This window comes from Poecilia reticulata, chromosome 13 (genome assembly GCF_904066995.2).
Source record: "Poecilia reticulata chromosome 13, P_reticulata-male-v2, whole genome shotgun sequence".
Taxonomy (NCBI): domain Eukaryota; kingdom Metazoa; phylum Chordata; class Actinopteri; order Cyprinodontiformes; family Poeciliidae; genus Poecilia; species Poecilia reticulata.
In genome coordinates, this window is record NC_088842.1 from 3,053,384 (window position 1) to 3,059,841 (window position 6,458).

Sequence of the window (6,458 nt, forward strand, 5' to 3'; positions counted from 1 at the left end):
AAAGCGAGTAGTATTGTTGCAGTGCTACATGGTAGATGAAATCAAAGTAAAGCTGTGACCCCCCCCAGCCCAGTAGTTTCACCTGCTCTTTGGATCAGGTGGTGGATACCAAATGCAATGAAAGGATGTTTTCACTGTTGTTTTGTTACTGCTTCACTGTTAGATGCAAACAAACATAATTAAAAATGTATATTACTGGCCACAATACATTTTCTTCTTTTATTCATCTTTAGCCAAATTCTGCTTTCAGGATTTCAAATATTGAAATATTTTCATTTGCAAAATAAGTAAAATTTAGATTGTCTTGCAAAAACAAAAATAAAATGAAGCTTACTTTTAATGAAGCCACCGGTGTCGCAATTGCTATCCCTAAAAATCTGTCACTCAAGCATTTTTTTTATTATTTAAAGGGGCATTATGTATTTTCCATGCACACATTTTATAGCATGTTTTTACTAGCATTTCATAAAGAAGTAGCTCTTATATTGAGCTCAGATTCCGCAATGTGGTTGCTAACTGCTGCTGGCTAGTCTGAAGGAGCTGAATGAGGGCGTCTCAGGAGAGGGCTGCTCTGTGATGCTGAACTCTGAAGCTTGGAAACCGCAGCTCTAAGGAGGAGTTGCCGCTCAAAGGCGGAGCACTGTCCAACCATGCGTTTTGAGCAGCTGACGTGTTGCCATGGAGATTAAAGAATTTTTTTCAAACATGCATAAAAGAATCAGGGCAACATTTCAGGTGTAGTTTTGATTAGGGAATAACAACATGATGCAGATTTTACATGATACTGCCCCTTTAACTCGAGGTTTACCAGGCTCTCTGGGAACTTCTAATTAGTAATAATTTACCTTCTGTTTTCTCGGACAAGAAATATGACACACTTATATGGCACACTTCTTTAGTCAGTGGCCTCTACTGAGGACCCTGAGGTCACTGCTCTTGGGACCCTTGCTGTGTGTCCTCTCACTTCACTCTATCTGTTTCAGTTAATTTACTGCAGAGAAGGGACTGGGTGAAAGGGAATTTCATGGTCCTTTTCTGCAGTAGAGATGTACAGGTTAACGACTGAACCGCCTGAGTTCCCTTGGAGCTATGTGGTTTTTATAATGCTTTATGATGTTCAGTGAAAGCAGGAAGCCGGTCAGACCTGGCAGGCCCAAACGTGTAGTTGGCTGGGAACGTCTGGCGGAGTCCCCTGTGAGACGGAACTTTAATTCCCATCTCCGGCAGAACTTCAAACGCATTCCGGGGGAGTTTGGGGACTTTGAGTCTTGAGTGGACCATGTTCCGTGCCTCCATTGCTGAGGCGGCTTATCGGAGCTGCGGCCGCAAGGTTGTTGGTGCCTGTCGCGGCGGCAACCCTCGAACCCGTTGATGGACACCTTCGGTGAGGGATGCTGTCAAGCTGAAGAAGGAGTCCTATCGGGCCTTTTTGGCCTGTGGGACTCCAGAAGCAGCTGATGGGTACCGGCGGGTGAAGTGGCATGCGGCTGGGGTGGTCGCTGAGGCAAAAACTCGGGCATGGGAGGAGTTTGGAGAGGCCATGGAGAAAGACTTCCGTACGGCTTCAAGGCGATTCTGGTCCACCATCCGGCATCTCGGGAGGGGGAAGCAGTACAGCCCCAACACTGTTTATAGTGGGGATGTTGTGCTGCTGACCTCAACTCGGGACGTTGTGGGCCGGTGGGCAGAATATTTTGAAGACCTGTTGAGGAAGCTGAGCCTGGGGACTCTGGGTTGGGCTCTCCAATCTCTGGGGACGAGGTCGCCGAGGTGGTCAAAAAGCTCCTCGGTGGCAGGGCCCCGGGGGTGGATGAGATCCGCCCGGAGTTCCTTAAGGCTCTGGATGTTGCAGGGTTGTGTTGGCTTACACGACTCTGCAATATCGCATGGACATCGGGGGCAGTTCCCCTGGATTGGCAGACTGGGTTGGTGGTCCCCCTGTTTAAAAAGGGGGACCAGAGGGTGTGCTCCAATTACAGGGGGGTTACACTCTTAAGCCTCCCTGGTAAGGTCTATTCAGGGGTCCTAGTCGAACCTCGGATTCAGAAAGAGCAGTGTGCTCACTTCCTTAATTTTGGGTGAGTCATGACCGGCCGATAAGGTTTAAAATATAACCCTCTGTCCTCTTCTGTTTTGCAGTGAGAAGTTTGACTGACAAACCAGCCCACCAGGTCAAGGGCGTAGGAACGAGTCTGTCATTGGGGCAGGACGCATATCAGAAACCTGACAGATCAGTAAATAGCTTGAGCAGAAATGTCAAACAATTATGCCATCAACACATCAGTAATGTGCTACTCTAATCTGACCCTTGTTTCAGTAACACGTATTCTAACATGTTACTATTTACAATCCAATAATCAGATTAAAGTTATCCATAGTATAATGACCGTCATTCCAGGATGAACACTCACTTTATCATTTCCCTCACAACTAGCAAGATAAATACTCTGGTAGAACAGACAGGCTAACAGATTCTGATATATCTTATTGGTCAAAATGCATTGCAGGGTTTCCCTCAGAAAACTTGCTAAATCCGGTGGTCGGGGCGGTCCACCGGCAGTCCACCGTGTTTTTGTATTAAAAGATGTTAAGTTGACAGGAAATGTAAAAGTATTACTGTGTAATTATATGTTACGGAAAAACGTCTGCAGTGAAATGCTATTTAAACCCACAACTAGTCTAAAAACAACAAATTTGCACTTCTGTTTAATCCAAATTAAGTCAGCAGGTCCATCAGGCCCCCAGAGCTTCAAGGGCCCCATAAACGCTAATATTTTAAAACAGACCACGGATACATAAATGTAACATTTGTTTATTGAGATTATCAATACTGTTAAATTTTATTCAGTTCTTTAGGCATACATAAATTAAAAGATTTTTAATTGTTTAACATTTGAATACAAGATTTTAAGGAGCTGGCAAGTTTACTTTGTAAAACTTCAAAGAACAATATTCATAGTTAGATTGTTTTGTTACCATAGCAACAATCTGATGCTGTGAGTTTAATCTTTGAATTTACAAATACAAATTAGTAAACTGCAATTATAACTCATTACTTTTTTGGCTGGCCAATTAAACTACTCCCTTCTCCCATTTTTTACTAAATCTAACACAGAAGCTGTTAGAACTGCTGATATTTTTAGCAACAAAAGGGGCCCGTAAATCAAATTCTGCTGCAGGCCTCATCCAGCCTTGGACCGGGCCTGTAATCTGCTGCACTGTGCAGATGCGCAACAAACGGGAGATTTAATTCCATGCTGCTAATGCGCCTTTGCTAGTTGAGCATTAATTTACTTACCTTGTACAAAAATCAAAATCGGGGTTGAAAAAATTCCAAAAATGACTTGAAAAACGATTTGAGACCGCTAGAATATTAACGAGAGGTTGAAATTACACTTGCTCTGCCGCCAAAACAAGATCGGGGGTGGTGGGGGCTCACTACAGTATGGGTGGAGCCAATCCCAGTTGTGTGAGAACTATGTCAAAGTTCGCAAAACATGTGGAGCTTTTCAAAATCCTTGAAGCCCATACACATTTAATGTAAGAAATTGGATGAAATGAAAGTCGTTGCATTGAAAATATATTTACTAAATATTAAGTACATTACTTGGATGAACTTTGAAATAATGACACATTTCCGTTTTACTCTGCAAAAACTTTGCTCAAGCAACTAGCAAATTGGTCTTTATAGGCTCATGTAATTTTTTTACACGTTTGCTGCATAATCAGCAGACAGTACATCAACAATGTGAATATAATTCTTCAGACCACCTCCGAAATCAAAGCACAGTTGAACAGGTTATACACATTATGTTAGGGTCAGGCTGCATGTCCTTTATTAGCAGGATTCAATTATTGTGGAGAGAAGCTACGTTCGTGAAAAAACATTGCTATCTTAAAACATTTCTTGAAATGAGACACATTTTTTCTTGTTCTAAGTCTTTATTGAAGTTCAAAACAAAATGTACACATTGTACAACAGCTGAAAATCTGAAGAATTAAAAGAAGTAGCCCACACTTAGGTTTGATTTGGAACATGATAGGGTGACGGTGACGTCATCGGCCAAAATTATAACTTTTAATATCTCAGAAACCAAAACTGCACAAACGAAAATTTTAACGGCACAAACCTGCACAAACGGAGCACTAACCATTCAGACTATTTGCTGGATTTTTTGACGTGGGTGGGGTGTCAGCTTCACACAGCTAGGCGAGGCTAGTAAAGCATTACGGGCGGCCCAATGCTAGTAAAGCATTGGCTTTACCCAGAAACCCATTTTACTAGGGTTTCTGATCTGCATTCATCAGAAACCCTGCATTGATCAGGGTTTCTGATCAATGCAGATCAGAAACCCTGCATTGATATAAATTGACTGGTAATTGAACTGGTTCTACCTCTTTCTAAAACCAAAGTAGAAAACAGCTCATAAAATAGGACTCTGCAGTTTTAAACTCAATACAGCAGTTTGACCAACAAAAATAAAATCTAAAAAGTTTTGTTCTTCTTGAACAACTCTCTACATCAGTGCAACAGTTTTATATACAAAATAAATAAAAATGATACTTTTCACATCTAACAGACACCTTAGCTCCTCACTGTTAACTCAGTCTCACTTTCCAGCCCTGCATTCATTAATTTACCAAACATGAGCCATAAGAAACACTGAGGCAAAAGACAATGTTTTTTTTCCCTGTCATTTTCAGCCGCAAACATTTCTGTCTCTGCCTCCGTCTGACTCTCTGCAGCCTGATGTTCCTGCATGGATTCACAACAGACACTGTTGTGTCTGTACAGTGTCAGAATGTGAACTAAATATAAAAAGTATGTTTTTATCATACAGAATGAAAATTTAAACAACTTAATTTTCAGATGTTTACATTATTATACATCTCAACTCTATTTACTGTGTAGCAAAAATGTTCACAAATTTATTTTTAAACCTCTCTTCAAGCACTTTTCTTATTGTCTCCTAACCATTACCCTTATAGTGTGGAAATAATGAAAAAAATATTGAAACGTTGAAATAAATCAACTTGACATCAGTCTTCACCTGTTCTCCTTTCTGGTTTTATTGAAATTAATATAAATGTTATATCTTCACACTCTGAAACTCCACGTGGCTCTCCTATGTCTTCCCTGACCTGCTCCTCTCATAATAAAATAGTTTAGTTTATTTAAAAATTAAAAACAGTTAATACATATTTCAATAAACTAAATGAAGACCTCACCAGAGCTTCTTCACCTTTCTTCAACATCATCCTAGCACTGCTGTTCTCCTAAATATCTAAATAATATAATATAATATAATATAATATAATATAAATACATGCTAAGTGGTCGAATATGATCAGGTGTTGTTCAGTTTAAATACTGTAATAAAAAGGCTAATTTTGCTGCTGTTTCAGTCTCATTCTAAATCATTGTGACTAGAGTAGCTAACTTTTAAACAAAGTTAGCAATAAAATTTTGGACATGTGACTATCCCAGAATTAAAACGGCTTAACCGAAAAGATTTAGTTCTATATATAAAAGTAAACTGACAACAAGATATTATAAACGAACGATATTGAAGGCAACATTCCTGACAGATTGTTTATCTCATTCAAACAGTTTCTCTGACTCCATCTGCTGCTGCTTTTACTCTGAGCCCTTCAGAGGGGGGAGGGGTAGAAAGCGCTCTGCTGAATGCGCTGTTATGCGCCTTCAAAATAAAAGCATGCGAGTGGAAGATTTTAAAATTATTCGCAACTGCGGTTAAATTATTGGGGGGGACTAATGTGACTCTCTCCAATATTGGGGGGGGACATGTCCCCCCGTCCTCCCTGCTTCCTACGCCTATGCACCAGGTCATGTCTGCATGTTTGCAGTTAACAGTAGTCAACCCAGTCAACCCGCCGTTAAAAACTCAGTGACTTTCCTTCCTTGATACATTTGGCGACATTTCAGACAAAAAATTGGTATCCAAAATCAAAATCGGAAGGTCAGGCTTTTTAAAGATCAGTAATCGGCAATCGGCCAGAAAACTGCAGTCGCTGCTGCACTAATTAAAATGGAATACATACACACATATTCATGACATTCTTTGATTAAATTAATTTCTCTTAGGTGTAATTACAATAACTAAAAATATAATTTATACCAGGAGTCTTTCTCACCTAATAATGTGGACCAGTACTGGGCTGATTCTGAGCCTTCAAATGATTGAGAAGTTTCATATAACTTACAGTATAAGTTGATGTAAAAATAATGTTTGTTTTAGATACATAAATTATCATGCTCACCAGCAAACAACATATCGCCAACTACAGCTTAGAGTAGCTCATAGATATATTAATGCAGTAGTCACGTAGCGTGATGTAAAAACATTTTACTAGCCAATGTCAAACATTAAGAAGTTTTAACTATTGTTATTAACCGTTAATCAAACACGCCATTTTGAAGAAAAAGTTAAGACTTA